Here is an 18,896-nt window from a genome sequence, read left to right as displayed (position 1 = left end):
TGCCCCGCCCCCGCCGCTCCACTCTCAGCAGCGAGGCCCGCGAGGCTGGGGCCCGGGAAAGTCCCAGGGCGCGTCGCTGCCGGAAACGTTAGTCACGCACCTGGAGCCGCAGAGTGTCCCGCTGGAAGGGGTGCCAGGGCGAGGGCCTGACTTGCCAAAGGTCACACCCTGGGGATGGTCTCCCGGTGCCGTGCCCTCGTGACTGGGCCACGTAGCTCTGATGGTGGCTGATACCCTGTTTGTTCATCTGTGTATGAAGAGCTGGCCCGGGGACCCTTCCCGCCATTTCATTCAACAAACTCTGCCCGCTGCCCAAAAATACACCTCCGTAGAGCCTCTTTTGAAATCATCTGCTCTTTACATTGCATCGAAAGTAGGTCTCACTTCATTTCCTAGTGAAAGAAACCGGAGCTCCTCGAAGAAAAGGTTACTTCCGTGACCAGGGGCGGGCAAAATACAACACGATCCTGGAACGTCTTATTACTTCAGAAGACAAGCCATAGAAGATACTTGCGCAGAAGGAAAATCAAGTGGTTCCACTGGCGAAAGATGGGATCAATAAGAATACTGACCGTAATGAATTGAAATGCAGCAAACAAACTAAATGTTTATTAAATCCATGAGTTTATAATGATACTTAAAAACTTTCATCGTAGACATTGGGGATTACTAAAGCATTATTTTGAAAGGTGAGAACTAAGGGGAAAGAACCAAGCATTTATCTTGCCTTTCTATATTTATGGCCTATAAGGTAACCAAATGCACTTAGTTGATGAGGGAACGTTTTTCTATGTAAAAGAATCACAGCTAATAAATCCAGAAGTGATAGAATGAGGAAATGACTATGTTGCAGAGAAATCATGAATCCTACTGATCATCCTTAGCAGGCCTCCAAAATGGCACAAGCAGACAGTAGGTGCCTCCTGATGTGACCTTATAGAAAGTGCACAGCACTATCACTGAGGTAACCGCGGCCAAAAAAGAAAGAATGTGAAGCTAATCAAGCCTCCAGATCTAACTACTATTTAAAGAAATATGAAGGATGGAGAAATATGTTAAAAGACACCAAAGATGCAATCAGCTAAATATAGACTATGGAAAGTTCTACAGGGTACATGATCCAATTTTTCCAACAAATTAATGGACTAGGGGAGGAGGGAAAAGAAGGGAAATCTGTTAAGTAAAAGAAACTTACAAGACCTCAAACAATAGCAATCTTTGGATAGTTTTGAAACAGTAGAAACAAAATGCAGACTAATTATTAGGAAATATACAGAATTCGTGTTCTGTTGGGTGTGACAATGGTATTATGTCCTATTTTGAAAGCCCTTCTGCATTAGGAATATATATAAGTATTTATGGTGAAATTATATGTCTGGGATTTGCTTTAAAACATTCCCACGAAACAAGTGGCAGGAAAGAATTGAAACAGAAACAGCATAGGGGTGCCTGGTTGGCTCAATCGGTTAAGCATCTGCCTTTGGCTCAGGTCATGCATGGTGCCAGGGTTCTGGGATCAAGCCCCGCATTGGGCTCCCTGCACAGCAGGGAGTCTGCTTCTCTCTCTCCCCCTACCCCTCCTACCCCTTCACCCTGCATGTGTTCTTTCTCTCTCTCGCTCACTTTCTCTCTCAAATAAATAAATCTTTAAAAAAAAAAAAAAGTTGAGGTGCCTGGGTGGCTCAGTTGGTTTAAACATCTGCCTTCAGCTCAGGTCATGGTCCTGGGGTCCTGGGATCAAGCCCCATGTCAGGCTCTGTGCTTAGCAGGGAGTCTGTTTCTCCCTCTCCCTCTGCCTCTCCTCCCGCTCCTGCCCTCTCTTTCACAAATAAATAAATAAAATCTTAAAAAAAACAAACAAAAAACAGAAATAGCAGGACGTTGAGGTGCCTAGGTGGCTCAGTTGGCCGTCTACCTCCTGATCTCAGCTCAGGTCTTGATCTCAGGGCCATGAGTTTGGGCCCCACGTTGGGCTCCACATGTGAAGCCTACTTTAAAAAAAAAAATTGCAGGAAGTTGATAACCGTAGAAACTGGTAATGAATACATAAGGTCTCTCTACTTTGGTGTGTGTTTGAAAATTGTTCATAATAGCTTTTAAAAAGTATGCTCCTCATTTGACCTCTTTCAGATACATAGCTAAATATATGTGGTAGGAAGAAAATTTTCTATTTGTCTCTGTATTTCCTTCCATGCATTCCTATCAAGTTTCGTACATTTCCTTCATTTGAAAATGAAAATGGGGTGCCTGGGTGGCTTAGTCGGTTAAGCATCCTTCCCTGCTCAGTGGAGAGCCTGCTTCTCCCTCTCCCTCTGCCCCTACCCCTCCCTTGTGCGCACTCTCTCTTTCTCACTCTATCTCAAATAAAATCTTTAAAAAGAAAATGAAAATAACCTATAAAAAGTGGAATAATTAGCAATCATCCCTTCCTTTCTTGATCTAGAACAGTTCTTTATATAACCCAGAATTCAAAATGGTGAAGGAGGAAACAGAACCTCTTGAATTTCATGGCCCATTCGATTTACTGTTTGGGTTTTCTTCTTTGTTGTTGTTTGTTTGTGTAGATAACCTTAGGAGATGGCTTATAACAAGCAATAATTTCTTATGTACCCCAAAATGTGCTGTTTTGGCTCAGGTGTCTAGCATGCGATCATGCTATCAGATATGATCAAATCTGTGCTCCTCATTTAAAGCCTGTGAATGAGGATTCTTGGTGGAAACAAAGGAGGAAGGCTGAGCTCTTTGTTGAGCTGGGGGTGGGGGGGAGCAGCTTTATTCTACCAAAATCCTTCCCCAAACAGGACCCTTCTCCTTATATTTCACTTTCCTCTTTGGCAAAATGGGGCTGTTTTACTTCTTCCTAGTAGAGTTATAAGGGCTAATTTAAGCTTGTGGAAGCACTTTTAAAGAAGATCCTAAGATGTACCATGCCAGGGAAGTGAAAACTATCATTAATATATTTTAATCAGCACGTTAAATACCCACATAGATACACCCACCTCTTCTCCATTCAGGCAGATTTTTGCAAAGGGGTAATTAACTGCAATGATGTCATAACCACAGATCCCTGCTTTCATCCTGAAAGCTGCAGTTTCCAAATGCTTACTAAGTCCTCATTAGACTTTTAAACCATATTTACAAAGTACAGATTCTCCCTATCTGAGTGAAAGCACGCGGGAAAGAGAAACCTTTTGCTTTGTAAACACAGTGAATGAACAGTAAAAGTAGCCATCTTTTCGGTAAGCCTGCCAAAAACTCAGAGGGCAGCGGTAATAAAACAAAACGCTGAGATTCCACGTTTGGAAAATCAACTTGACTGCTTCTAAAATGACCCCCCAGAAACCTGTTCTTCCCTTTTAAGCCCTCACCAGGAGGCGAGGAGCTACAAGATTCCTGCCTCCTGACACCTAGCAAGGAATGACTGGCAACTTTTCAGCCATTCGATGCCAAGCCCTGCGCGAAATAGCTGACCAGTGCATTGCTAATGCAGACACCAGTCACAGTAATGCAGCTCTTTGAAATGCTAATACAATGGTGTCACATTCCAGTGCAGTTGTAAACCCTGTGTCCTCTTCCAGTATCGGCGGGAATCACCGGATCATGGGGTGGGGCAGGAGACCGGTGCGTTTCACCTAGTGACTTCCGGTTCTGATTTCCGGCTTGCTCAGAATTCTCTGCCACCCACTTTTTGCCTCTTGCTTTCTCTCCACTCCACGTCAACCTGAATATGTAATAAAGCCCCTTTTCCACAACCTCCCGAAAACCCTACTCGCCAAGGCTGCCGTGAATGTTTTGCTCGGGATTTGGAGGCAGCACTGGGGTGCTACCTCTCAGAAGAAGAGAGGAGAGTGTGTTAGACGGAATGGTTGATACCCCCGCTCCCGCCCCCAGCCATATACCTTTCCCTCATCCCGCTCCTCCTTTCCTGCCCGGGTCACTGCCCCTGGCCAGGTCTCCCGCTAGGCTCCACCTCCAGCCACTCAGCTGGCCATCTCCTCCTCCTTTGTTCCTCTCCCCAGCAAACACCCCAAATCCCCCCAAATTCTCATTCTTTTGTTATGCTAAACCAGTCTGGCTCTCTGTCTCATTCCCAGGTGGCCCCAGCCTTACTCTCTTTCTACAGTCATAGTGGCCCGTCAATCAGTTTGCTTTTCTAAACAAAGACAGTTGAACCCCCAAAAGAATTCTGTTCTGTATCACTCAGGAATGCTTTTCAGAAATTAACAATTTCTGCAGCAACAACAACAAAAATCAGTCTAATAATACTTCATATCAGCCACCAAGTTGGGTGACAGTGCAGAAAAGCATTGTGATTTTTCAACCATTAAGATGAACGTTAAATTGAACACGAAAATCCTTCCTCATATAGATTCTCCAAGGCCATCTCTAAGGTCATATTATGAATATCATATCAGAAATGTGGGGCACCTGGGTGGCTCAGTCGGTTAAGCGACTGCCTTCGGCTCAAGTCCTGATCTCAGGGTCCTGGGACTGTCCCCAAGTTGGGCTCCCTGCTCAGCTGCAAGTCTGCTTCTCCCTCTGACCCTCCCCCCTCTCATGCTCTCTCTCACTCTCTCTCTCTCAAATAAATAAAATCATATATATATATATATATATATATATATATATATATATTCTGATATGTTAGAAATGAGTTCTCTGTGGTTTCCATGGATTTAAGACTTTTGCGGGAACAACAGAATCCACATGAAAGATTCTCATAAAGACTAAAGTGTATTATTTCACTTACGTGGATTATCAAGCAAAACTATGGCCCCACATAGTTCTAGTGCAGTGGGTGTCCCCAGGTGATGTGCCACAAATTTGAAGATGCTTAGCCAATCATTCAGAAAATAGCCATTGAGCAGACCTGGAATATATATAAATAAGAATATTATCATTTGTTTTTACTGGAACTTCCAAAAGGGATTCTAGTAGCATACAACACCAAAAATAATAATAATAATAAAATACAATACATTATGTATCTACAGTAAGAACTTTTCTAACCAAGTTTTTTCTAACCAAAGAAAGTAGACAGAAAGGAACACACAAAAGGAAAAACAGGATGAAGCTAAGGTTAATACCTAAAATTCATGACATAAGATTACTTGTCCAGAAGCCCAAAGATAAAAATGCAATCAATTCCCCTGTTACTAAGGAAAATTTTCTTCTCCAGGCACTGTGATATTTAAAAACAACAATAGGGGCGCCTGGGTGGCTCAGTTGGTTAAGCATCTGCCTTTGGCTCAGGTCATGATCCTGGAGTCCTGGGATCGAGTCCTTGGCTCAGGTCATGATCCTGGAGTCCTGGGATCGAGCCCTGCATCAGGCTCCCTGCTCAGCGGGGAGCCTGCTTCTCCCTCTGCCTCTGCTGCTCCCCCTGCCTGTGCTTGCTCGCTCTCTCGCTCTCTCTCACTGTGTCAAATAAATAAATAAACAACAACAGCAAAATAAAACAGCCTTCAAAACCATCTCTCCACAATCTCTAATAAATACAATAAAGAATTAAACAGGGCTACTTCTTATTACAGTCTTCAACATGCATGGAGAGCAGAATGCCAAAGCAAATTTCCATAAACGTCCTGCTTACAAATACCAACCGGGATGGGACACAGGTACACAGCTCTTTGCGGATCAAACAGCAAGATGTGAACATGAGCTTAGTACATTCTAACATCAGCAAAGGACAGTCTGACAAAAAAAGGAAAGTAAAATCAATCTGTAAATATTTTAAGAAACCATTGGTATAGAATGAATTTTAATAAGAATATCTAGTAACTGGAGCACCTGGATGGCTCAGTCGGTTAAGCATCTGCTTTTGCCTGAGGTCACGATCCCAGGGTCCTGGAATCGAGCCCCCGCATTGGGTTCCTGGTTCAGCGGAGACCCTGCTTTTCTCTCTCCCTCTGCTGCTCCCCCTGCTTGTGCTCTTTCTCTGTCAAATAAACAAATAAAATCTTAAAAATAAAAATTAAAAAAAAAAAAGAATATCTAGCAACCATATGTGATTGGGGATGGGAGCGCAGAGAACAGAGAATAAAGTTTCCAAAACTAGGCTTTTAACATTCCTGTGTGAGAATTCAAAGTACCCCAGGTTAATAACAGAAGTAAATGCTAGAACTAGAAAGTTGTGTAAAAGCCTAACACATCGAAAATACTAGAATACAAATGAGTTATATCAGTTATCTTCTGATATAATTCAAAAGGAAACACTAAGTTTAAAGTACCCCATATAGGGGCACCTGGCTGCAATGGAGCCTGCAACTCTTCACCTTGGGGTTTTTTGGTTTAGGCCCCACATTGCGCATAGAGATTACTTTAAAATAAAATCTTTTAAAAAAATAATAAAGAGGGGCACCTGAGTGGCTCAGTCAGTTAAGCATCTGCCTTTGGCTGAGGTCATGATACCAGGGTCCTGGGATCAAGTCCCGCATTGGGCTCCCTGCTTAGTGAGAAGTCTGCTTCTCCCTCTCACTCTCCATGTTCTCTCTCTTTCTCTCTCTCAAATAAATATATAAAACATTTAAAAAATAAAAAATAAAGTACCCCATATTAAAGTCCATAAATTAAAAAGGAGAAAACAGATAAAAATCAAAATAAATTTAAAAGGAAACGGGATTTGGTAAAATTTCATCAATTAAAGTATTAAATGTAAAGTAGAACAGGCTGAATTCTCCCAGAAAAGAAAGGCAGATCACTGACTGTTAAAAGAACAAAATCTAACCATTGTTGCCTATAAGATACACACACACACACACAAAATCCACAGAGTAGCAGTGTAAGAAGATATTCCTATGTGAACAGAAGAAGAGCGGAGATTACTATTTTGGTAGCAGGTAAAGCAGATGTCAAGAGCAAAAGGCAGTACAATAAATAAAAAAAGGTCATGACCTAATGACCAAACGTACATTAAATCATGAAAATCAAGAAATACTGAATGTACACGTTACAAAAGCTACTGCAACAAAGTCCAGGAAAGACAAAGGACAAAAAGGCAAGAAGAAATAAAAACAAATATTATTTTCACTGGAACGCTCAACATTCCATTTTGGGTAATAACAAACAAAGAACTGGAAATTACTATATGATTGAATAACTCATTTAATAAAAATTGGGAGGGGGTGCTCACTAGATTTCAGGGCCTGTGCTAGAAAACAGCTCCATAAACAGTAATGAGGTATGCGAAGAAACTTAAGCTGGGACAAGGTAATATAGTCCTTTCCAAGTATACAAAGATCATACCATCTGCAAACGTGCAAAAAACTATGATCCTATATTGGACCACAAAGACTCATTCTTTAATTCATTTGGCACACATTAAGAGTTTGTTCAACTTATTAGACTTGGAATTCAAAAAAGAAAGGCAGAAATACCATCCACCAGATGGTCAAACCACAAAGCATTAATCTTTTTTTAATAACAAAAACAAAATGCCCATCACATAGGAATGTTTTGAAACATTCAAATGCTCTCTTTGGTAGTGCTTGGGTTACACGGGAACTCCAGAACACATGTAGTGGACATCTGTTGTTTTTGCCAGAAGGGCAACAGGTCATCTCTTTCTTTGGGGAACTTCCCCTCCCCCACTCTGCATGACTTTGGTGGAACTGTCAATCCCCTGGTTCTGTGATGAGGGTGAATTCTCCCAGATTCGCGTGTAATCCAAGCAGGCCAATTACAGCTCTTTTTGAGGAGTGATATGGACAATGGGGAGAGAGAATCATGGTAAATTCTCCAGGATTCTGAAGGTTAAGGACATAAATCTACTGACCCTGGTGACCATCTCAATTGCCCTGTGGAAAGAGTCTACCTGGGATTGAAACCACACAAAGAAAAGAACTAAGATATGGGAGTGAATGGGCCAGAGTCCTAATAATATTGCTTGGACCCCTAGATCCAGCCATGCCTCAAGGGAAATCCAATTGCTTAACCCAAGAAATTCTCCCCCCTCTTTTACAAAATTATGGTAAAATACATAGAACGCAAAATTTACCATTTTAATTCTTTTTAGAGTACAATTCAGTGGCATTAAGTATACCCACATCACTGTATAGCCATCACCACTATCCTCCAGAATTTGTCCATCATCCCAAACTGAAACCCTGTACCCATTAAATAACAACTCCCCTTTCTCTTCTCCCACCAAGAAATTCCCTTGAGGCTTAAACTGTTGCAGTTTGATTTCTATACCTCTTAATCAAAAGAGTCAACTAATGCAACTTTGTAAGAGAATATTTTTTAAACAATGAAAACATAATATAAATATATACATTTATCATACATAACAAGAACTATAAAAGTATTCATACTCTTTGGCACAATAATTTTATTCTGAGGAATACAAACCAAAGATCCCACACATATACACACCAAAAAAACCTACTGAATAAAAGTATGCAGGCTATTGATAATAGTGAAATATAAAAACAATATGATATATGACAATATGGGTGACAACTAAGCAAAAATTTTAATACACAGACCATCTAAAAACAAGAAAATGCTCCTATAAAATAATATGAAGTAAAACAAGCAAGAGAGATAGTAGGCATGCACTGATAAGTGTATTGGGATGAAATGTACCAATGTTGGTTCCTTCATTTTGACTAATGTACCATGTACACTATGCAAGACGCTAACATCAGAGGAAGCTTGGTGAGGGGTGCGTGAAAACTCTGTAATAGCTCTGCAACTTCTCTGTACAATTAAAGTTACAAAATTAAAAGCTTTTTTTAGAAAGATTTTATTTATTTACTTCACAAAGAGAGAGAGTGCAAGAGAGCACAAGCTGGGGTGAGGGGCAGAGGGAGAAGCAGACTTCCCCACTGAGCAGGGAGCCTGATGCAGGACTCTGATCACGACCTGAGCCAAAGGCAGACACTTAACCGACTGAACCACCCAGGAACCCCTATTAAAAAAAAAAAAAAAAAAAACTATAGAGGGGGGCGCCTGGCTGGCTCAAGTAGGTAGAGCATGCGACTCTTGACCTCAAGGGTTGTAAATTCAATCCCTATGTTGGGTGTAGAGATTACTTAAAAAATAAAATCTTTGGGGTGCCTGGGTGGTTCAGTTGGTTAAGCATCCAACTCTTGATTTCAGCTCAGGTCATGAGCTCAGGGTCATGAGATCGAGCCCCAAGTCGGGCTCCACACTGAGCGGAGAACCTGGTTAAGAATCTCTTTCTCCCTCTCCCTTTGCCCCTCCCCTGCTTCTGCTTCCACATGCTCTCTAAAAAATATATACATAAAATCTTTTAAAAAAACAACTATAGAGGGGCGCCTGGGTGGCTCAGTCGTTAAGCGTCTGCCTTCGGCTCAGGGAGTGATCCTGGGGTCCTGGGATCGAGCCCCACATCGGGCTCCCTGCTCTGTTGGGAGCCTGCTTCTTCCTCTCCCACTCCGCTGCTTGTGTTCTCTCTCTCGCTGGCTGTCTCTATCTCTGTCAAATAAATAAATAAAATCTTTAAAAAAAAAAAACAACTATAGAGCTAGCAGTGGTTCACAAATGTTTTAGTCTCAGAACCCCTTTACACTCTTAAAAATTACTAAGGACCCCAAAGAGCTTTTGTTTATGTGGGATATAGCAATCAATATTTACTGTATCAGAAATTAAAACTGGCACCTGGGTGGCTCAGTTGGTTGGGCGTCTGCTTTTGGCTCGGGTCATGATCCCGGAGTCCTGGGATTGGGGCCCTGCATGGGGCTCCCTGCTCAGCAAGGAGTCTGCTTCTCCCTTTGCCCCTCACCCCACTCGTGCTCACTTTCTCTCTTGCAAAAATAAATGGATAAAATCTTTGTAAAAAATTAAAACTGAGAACTTTTAAAAAACGTGTATTCATTAATTTATTTAAAATGAGAATATGAAACCCATTACATATTAACTTAAATCATATACGTTTATGGGGGGGAAACCCTGCATTTTGCAAAACAAACAAACAAAATACCCAGAAGATTGGCATTGTTTTGCATTTTTGCAAATCTCTCATGTATGGCTTAATTGAAGACAGCTGCTTTCTCCAAGTGCTTTGCCCTTCCATCTTTGGTGTTAGCGAACATACACAGTCCTTGGAAAACTCCACTGCACACGAGAGAGAATGACAGGGGAAAAGGCAAACAACGTCTTAGTATTTTATGAACGTCGTTTTGACCCTGGTGGGAACCCTGAACTGCACCATAGAGGAATGGATTAAACAATAAGATTGTTTTTCATTCGATTTGCTGTTCAATAAAACTGCTTAAATTAGATCATTTTTTATATTAAAAACAAAACCTCCTGCAGGAAGCTAATTAAGCATCCCCGCCAAGAGGCCAGCAGCTCCTGCTCGAGCTTGTGTTGCTGCGTCTCTCCTGCAACAGAACACGACTCCAGCCCTGGTTGCCAAGGGTGCCCTGTCCCCACTGGAAAGCCCTGGTCACCAATCAGGCTCCAGCAGATGTCCACGCAGGGTTTTTTTTTTTTTAAGATTTTATTTTTATTTATTTGACAGAGAGAGAGACAGCCAGCGAGAGAGCGAACACAAGCAGGGGGAGTGGGAGAGGAAGAAGCAGGCTCCCAGTGGAGGAGCCTGATGCGGGGCTCGATCCCAGGACCCTGGGATCACGCTCTGAGCCGAAGGCAGATGCTAATGACTGAGCTACCCAGGCACCCCACACACAGGGTTTTTAAATGCAAGGCTAAGCGGCTGGCGCTGAGGTCATGCAGGGGAAGGGAGGCTAGCTGCTCAGATTTCATTTGAGGGCTCACACTAGGACAGAGCTCCTGGGGCTTCAGTGCACCCACATGCCCAGGCCTGCCTTCGAGGATTTGCGGCCAACAGGGCACCATGGGCTGGGACAGCCTATCCCAGCTCTGCCAAGCACTGCCTTCTTACTAGTTGTTTATTTTATTTTCCTTAAAGATTTTATTTGAAGTCATCTCTACACCCAACACAGGGCTCCAGCTCACAACCCCGAGATTAAGAGTCGCATGCTCTACCGACTGAGCCAGCCAGGCGCCCCTATTTGTTTATTCTTTGTATCAACTAGATTTGGGTTTGACTTTTTTATTGACGTGTAGCCTGTATATGGAGAAGTGTACAAATGATGAGAGAGAGCTCCATGAATTCCCACGAACTGAGCACATCCTTGTAGTCCTTACCCTAGAAGCTCCCGTATGTAGCCCATTTCCGGTCAAAACCCACTCACCCCCTTAGATGACCACTAGCCTGACTACTAACACCATAAATTAGCTTTGCCAGTTTCTATACTTTACGTAAATGGAATAAACTACACAATCTTTTGCATGTGGCCTCTTTTATTCAGTGTCATATGAGTTTCCACGTGGGTACATTCAGCGTGGTTCGTTCATTCACATTGCTGGAGAGTAAGTATTCCATTGTATGAATATACGACAATTTGTTGATCCATCCTCCTATAGATGGACATCTGGGCTATTTCCAGTTTGGGGCTACTATGAATAAAGCTGCCATGAATGTTCTTGCAGAAATCTTTTTGTGGAAACGCTGGTTTTAAATTTAAAGTTACCATGGTCATGGTGGTTGTTTTTTTAAGCTCCAACTATAATGCGAAATGTTATAACGTGAAAAGCAGAAACTGCCTTCCTCATCTCTGCCTCCTTTCAACACCTCTGTTGTAAACTCTGTTAAGTTTCTCAGGAATCCTTCCAGAAATTTCTTAAGCATATAAATACACATGCATACAAATGAGATCACTCTTTTTGCACTTAGGTTTTTTTCCTGTAACAATTATCTTGGAGATCATATTAGTCAGGATAGGCTAGAATATGCTGAAGTAATGAAAAGCATTCACAATCTCAGTGAGCCACGCTCATCACAGTCACTCAGAGACCCAGGACTCATCTCAACATTTGTGTCCACAATCACGGGGGCAGGAAGAGAGGAATGTCACCTACCAGCATGTAAGGTGTTCACCCAGAAGGGACATATGTCACTTCTGCTCAAATATCATTGGCCACAAGCCATGTGGCCACACCTATCTTTAAAGAGGATGGGAGAGGTGCTGGGTGGTGCAGTTGGTTAAGCATCCAACTCTTGTTTTCGGCTCAGGTCATGCTCTCATGGTCATGAGATCAAGCCCCACATCAGGCACCACGCTCAGCATGGAGTCTGCTGAAGACGCTGTCTCCCTCTCCCCCGTCCCACTCCCCCACGCTCTCATGTGTGCTCGCACTCTCTCTCTCCCTCTCTCAAATAAATAAATAAATCTTTAAAAAAAATAAATAAAGAGGATGGGAAAGTACAACCCTACCCTGTGTGGGGAGGCAGAAGAGAGGCAGAGCATTTGGGAACATCTTTACTGATTACCACAGAGATCTTCACACATCAGCACCCACAGACCTACCTCATTCTACCACAGTAAAGATGTGCTGCAAATTACTTAACCAGTTCATATCACTGGACAGTACAAGCAATGAGACAGTGAACATTCTTTTAGGTTTATCTGTACCCACTTGTTTCAGTATATCTGTAGGCTAAATTCTTTGAAGTAGAATTGCTGAGTCAAAGAGTTGGTGCATTTTTAAACTGTGCTAAATGCTGTCAAATTGCTAGGTACTGCTAAATTGTCTCCTTGAAGGAGTCGCCAATTTGCACATATACCAATAGAGAATGAGAATTTCTATTTCCACCATGTCCTAGTTCTAACAAACTTTTAAATCTTTGACCATTAGGCTAATATAGTTGTTTTAATTTGCATTTATTTAATTAGAAATTACATTGAGCATCTTATCACATGCTTATTAGCCACTTATATATCTTTTTCTGTAAACTCTACCTGTTCCTGACCCTTGCCTATTTTCTGTTGGATTACTGGTCCTTTTCTCATTGATTAGTACAAGCTCTTTGTATATTCAGGAAATTAGCATATAGTCTTGTCATGTGTATTTCAAAGATTTGGGGGGAGGGCTGTGTTTAGCTCTTGTCTTTACTTATGGTATTTTGATTCACATACACATTTTTTATATTATATTATCAAAACTACCAGTGTTTTGCTTTGTGGTTTCTGGGTTGCAGACCTGTTTTAAAAGGCTTTTTCCCAGGGCATCTGGGTGGCTTAGTCGGTTGAGTGTCCAACTCTTGATTCCAACTCATGATTCAGGGTCATGAGATCGAGCCCCACATTGTGCTCTGCACTCAGTATAGAGTCTGCTGGAGATTCTCTCTCTCTCCCTCTCCTCTGCCCCTCCCCCTGCTCACTCTTTTCTCTAAATAAATAAATAAATAAATAAATAAATAAATAAATAAAATCTTTTAAAAACAATAAAATAAAAGGCTTTTTCCAACCCAAATATTTTTTTAAATCACTGATGTTTCTCCCTAAAACTTTTAGATCCCTTTACTCCTAGAGGACTTCCATCTCTTCACAGGACAGGGCTGGTATTACTAAAAATATGTTTCTCACAGAAAGGGGGTGATACTGAACCAAACTCTCATATTATCTTGCATTGCAATGCCACCCCCACCCCCAGACACATGTATGTTACTCTTTAAAACTCTTCTTAAATTCACTCAATTCTTTCTCCAGGAAAATATCATTACTGGCCTAATTACAGATATTTCACTTGGAAAAAATTGGTCTAGGTCAGCAGAACCTGTTTCTGCCTCCTTTCCAAGTCTTGTTTCCTGCACACAGACACCATAATTATAGGTAGACTGAGTTGAGCTTATGTAACAACCCAATGTATGCCACAAAACTGGCAAGATAAAAGGAAAAGATCAAGAAAATTGAGGATGGCTACTCTGTACTCCCCTTCTCCTAGGATCAGGAGCTTCAGAAAACCACAAACTAAAAGCCTATGATATCTAAAATTAAGTAAAAAAGCAAGAAGAGGTGGAAATATATATTCTCACATGTATGTAAAAATGACACCATTTTGGGGGTGCTTGGCTGGCTCAGTTGGTAGAGCATGTGACTCTTGATCTTGGGGTCATGAGGTTGAGCTCACACTGGGCGTGGAGTTTACATTAAAAAAAAAAATCTGGGGCGCCTGGGTGGCTCAGTCAGTTAAGCGACTGCCTTCAGCTCAGGGCATGGTCCCAAGGTCCTAGGATTGAGCCCCGCATCAAGCTTCCTGCTCAGTGGGGAGCCTGCTTCTCCCTCTCCCTCTGCCTGCCTCTCCCCCTACTTGTGCTCTCTGTCAGATAAATAAGTAAAAACTCTTTTAAAAAAATATTTGTAGACAGTCTCCCCTTTGCTGTCTTGCCCACTGCTCCACTGCTGTGTATTCGTTAGACTTCCATCTCCTTTAAAAAAAAAATGGCAGTTTTCTGGTTTAAATGTTAATAGGTTGCTCATTGAATTAGGCAAGATGAAATCTAGAATTCTTTAGTTTCTTTTTTTCATTCACATGTCTCTTAAGCAGAGAATTCTAACATATACAATGAATCATATTTGGATGTTTATTCAATTTCCATATTTAGGCAATCTAAACCATAGTGTATCCCTAGCAAAATCTTCCTATATATGCACAAGGATACACATGGGCAAATAGTCATGGTAGCATTCTTTGTGAGTACTCCGAACTGGAAACACTCAACTGTCCCTCAACAGCAGGAAGAATAAATAAATTACATAATGTTCATACCATGGAATGCTCTATAGCAGTACGAGTGGATAAACTAGGGCTACATGCCGCAACATAGAGTGGTTAGCACCCCTCCCAAAATACATACAGTATAACTGATTTAAAGTTCAAGCAAAGGCAAAGCTAAACCATAGTGGGGCGCCTGGCTGGCTCTGTTGGTAGAGTAGGCAACTCTTGATCTCGAGGTCGTAAGTTCGAGTGCCATGTTGGGCATAGGGATTACTTAAAAATAAAAAAGTGAAACCATACTGTTTGTTTTATTTCTTTTTTTAAAAAGATTTTATGTATTTATTTATTTATTTGAGAGAGAGGGAGAGTATATAAGCGGGAGGAGAAGCAGAGGGGGAGGAACAGGGAGGAGAAAGAATCCCAAGCCGACTCCACACATAGCACAAAGCCCACGGCAGGGCTCAATCTCACGTCCCGGAGATCATGACCTGAGCCGAAATCAAGAGTTGGACACTTAACTGACTGAGCCAGCGAGGTGCCCCTTATCTCTTTTTTTTTTATTGAAGTATAGCTGATATACAATGTTAGATTAGTTTCATGTGTACAACACTATGATTCAACAATTCCATACATTACACAATGCTCTCCATGATAAGTACAGTTACCATCTGCCACCATACATTATTACAACATTATTGACTGCACTCCCTATCCCGTACTTTTCATCCCCGTGACTTATTTTATAACTGGAAGTCTGTACCTCGTAATCCCTTCACTTATTTTGCCCATCCCCCCACCCTCCTTCTCTCTGGCAATGACCAGTTTGTTCTCTGTATTTATGAGTCTGTCTCTGGTTTTTTCGTTTGTTTGCTAAACCATATTGCTTTAGAATACAGACACGAATAGTCAAAAGGTTAGGAAAAGCAAGGAAATGATTACTGTAAAAGTCAGGAGAGGGATTATTTCTTGAGGACAGATGAAAAGTATGATTGGAAGGGATACCTGAGAACTTCAAGAGTGGGAGTGATGTCCTAATTTTTGACCTGGGTGTTGTTGATGCGGGTGTTTGCTGTATAAACATTTGTTCAATCACACGTGTTAAGTTTTAGGCACTTTTTTGTTTGTTACTTCACAATGAAAAAAGGTTTTTTTAAAAATGCTGGCAGGTCAGATAAAGTTGAATTACAGTAAAAGTTCACAGCAGGTTAGACTGGGTTGCAGGTAAATCTCCTCCTTAGATTTGAAGAATTCAGCTAGGGTTGCCGGATAAAGTAGAGGACGACAGCCCAATGCATTTAAATTTCAGATAAACAACACATAGTTTTTTAGTATATTTCAAATATACTTCATGGAACAGGCTGATCCTAAAAAATATTCATTGTTTATTTGAAATTCAAAACTAATTTTGCTTTTGTATTTTAACTTGCTAAACCTAGCAACCCCAAACGGTCCAGGACAAGAGTACAAAGGGAAGCCCCCATACCATATGTCTAAAGAGACTAAGTTATACACCAAACTAGCAAACTGTTGAATAAAGTATGTTCTATTCTCCTATCTTTACTAATACACCCACACAATGACAAAATTGGTAAGTATATATGTAAAGCTATGATTTTTTTATATGACCAAAAGTCAGTAAAATATCAAAGACTACTGGGGCACCTGGCTGGCTTGGTTGGTGGAACGTGTGACTCTTGATCTCAGGGCTTTGAGTTCAAGCCCTACGTTGGCTGTAGAGATGACTTAAAGATTAAAGCTTAGGGGTGCCTGAGTGGCTCAGTTGGTTGAGCATACAACTCTTGGTTTCTGCTCAGGTCATGATTTCAGGGTCATGGGATCAAGCCCTGCGTCCGGCTCTACGCTCAACAGGGAATCTACTTGAGATTCTCTTTTTCTCCCTCTCCCTCTGCCCTTCCCTCTTGCACACTCTCTCTCTCTTTCTCAAATAAATAAATAAATAGGGGCACCTGGGTGGCTCAGTTGTTAAGCGTCTGCCTTCAGCTCAGGGCGTGACCCAGCATTCTGGGATCGAGCCCCTCATCAGGCTCCTCTGCTGGGAGCCTGCTTCTTCCTCTCCCACTCTCCCTGCTTGTGTTCCCTCTCTCACTGTCTCTCTCTCTATCAAATAAATAAATAAATAATATTTAAAATAAATAAATAAATAAATCTAAAAAAAATTTTAATAAAAATAAATTTTAAAAATCTTTTAAAAAGGGGGTGCCTGGGTGGCTCAGTCGGTTAAGCAACTGCCTTGGGCTCAGGTCATGATCCCAGGGTCCTGGGATAGAGCCCATATCAGGCTCCCTATTCAGTGGGGTGTCTGCTTCTCCCTCTCCCTCTGCACCCTCCCAGCTCATGTTCTCTCTTGCCCTCTCAAATAAATGTTTTAAAAATCGTAAAAAATACATATCAAAGACTACTGAAATCTGCTATGTTTGTGCATGTCTGTGTGTTCTTCAAGTTTGTATGAGTAATAAAATAAAGATGTATATAATTTATATATTAGCATTGCCTTTATTTTACAAAATCATAAATTATGCTGCTATAATCAAAAAATTTACATGATTTATGTTCTCTTGATAGTAATTATCTAAAGGATTTTAACAGAAGATATGTGTTAGGAAAAACTCAGTCTCCTCCTATGTATCTCTTTTACTCTCACATGACTACCACACTTTGAACACTTGTGACACCACATGTGTGGGGGTTTCCCTCACCAACAGTCCTCTGTGACACCAGCTGGGTGTCCCATAATTTAATGAGTTAAATCTGACACTAGTGTCAGATTCCACAGGTTAAGAACTCAGCCCCACAAGACTGCCCCGCACCCTGTTTCAGATGCCTGTCACGAGTCCAGATTGTCACTTGTTCTTGCCAGATCGCCTATAAATCAGAGGTTGCTATGACCCCCTTCTTGGGCTCCAGTAATTTGTTAGAGTGGCTCACAGAACTCAGGAAAAGTTTACTTACTGTTTACCAGTTTATTATAAAAGGGTATGACAAAGGATACAGATGAATGTCCATATGAAGAGGTGCATAGGGGGTGCCTGGGTGGCTCAGTTGGTTGAGCATCTGACTCTTGATTTCAGCTCAGATCATGATCTCAGGGTCGTGGGATAGAGCCCCATGTGGGGCTCTGTGCTCAGCGTGGCATCTCCTTGTTCCTCTCTCTCTGTTCCTCCCCCACCCCTCTCACACACTCTCTCTCTCTCTCCCTCAAATACATAAATAAATCATTGGGGGAAAAAAGAGGTGCATAGGGCAAAGTGTGGGAAAGGGGCGGAGCTTCCACGCCGCCTCATCACGCGGCATTCCCTGGCACCGTCATGTGTTCACCAATCTGGAAACACAGATCTCTGAAAGCTGTACTTTGGGGTTTTAATGGAGGCTTCCTCACCTAGGCATGATTGATCATTAACTCCATTTCTAACCCCTCTTGTCCCTCCAGAGAATGGGGAGTGAGGCTCAAAATTCCACCTTCTAACCACGGTTTGTCTTTCCAGGGACCAGCCCCCATCCAGGAGCCACCAGCAGCGGTTTCATTAAAACAAAAGACGTAGGGGCACCCAGGTGGCTCAGTCAGTGGAGTATCCAACTCTTGGTTTCAGCTCAGGTCACAATCTCACAGGTTGTGGGATTAAGCCCCGCATCATGCTGGGCTCCTCGCTCTGCTGGGAGTCTGCATGAAAGATTCGCTCTCTCTGCCCCCCACCCTGCTCGTGTGTGTTCACTCTCACTCTTGCTCTCTGTCTCTAAAAATAAATAAATAAATCTTAAAAAAAAAATTGCTGTCATCCAGGAAATTACAAAGGATTTAAGAACTCTGCATCACGAACCTGAGTCTAAGGCCAAATATTAAATCAAAAGATGGAAAAAAGATAAAAATAAAATAAAACGAAAGATGCCCTTAGTGCTCTTATCACTCAGGAACTCACAAGGGGTTTTAGGAGCTCTGTGCCAGAAACCAGGGACAGAAACCAATGTGTGTATATATATTTTTTTTTTCTATTATCTCACAAGAGGTAATTGCATTAAAATTGTACACATTTCTAATATATTTACATCAAATTTTAAAATTAAAGTAGGTAGTAAACACCAAAATATTTAAACATTTTCATATGTTTTAAAAATATTTTCCTTCTTAAATATTTAAAATGTCGAGGTGCCTGGGTGGCTCAGTTAGTTAAGCATCTGCCTTCGGCTCAGGTCATGATCCCAGGGTCCTGGGATCGAGCCCCGCACCAGGCTCCCTGCTCAGCGGGGAGTCTGCTTCTCCCTCTCCGTGTGCTCGCTCTCTCCCTAATAAATAAATGAATCTTAAAAAATATATATATATAAATGTA

The 18,896-nt window shown here is 41.7% G+C and overlaps 1 protein-coding gene across 1 annotated transcript in view; it reads right to left on the bottom strand.

Annotated features, from left to right (window-relative positions):
* NYX (nyctalopin) overlaps window positions 1-18,896 on the bottom strand; it is an 89,906-nt gene that overhangs the window by 33,491 nt on the left and 37,519 nt on the right. The window contains 2 exon segments of the mRNA XM_034648752.1: window positions 101-539; window positions 4,751-4,870. The gene's annotated coding sequence lies outside the window, so the exon portion shown is untranslated.

The sequence above is a fragment of the Ailuropoda melanoleuca genome, chromosome X (genome assembly GCF_002007445.2).
Source record: "Ailuropoda melanoleuca isolate Jingjing chromosome X, ASM200744v2, whole genome shotgun sequence".
Classification (NCBI taxonomy): domain Eukaryota; kingdom Metazoa; phylum Chordata; class Mammalia; order Carnivora; family Ursidae; genus Ailuropoda; species Ailuropoda melanoleuca.
The sequence above is the reverse complement of the archived record's forward strand: the minus strand, read 5'-3'. Positions and strand labels throughout refer to the sequence as shown.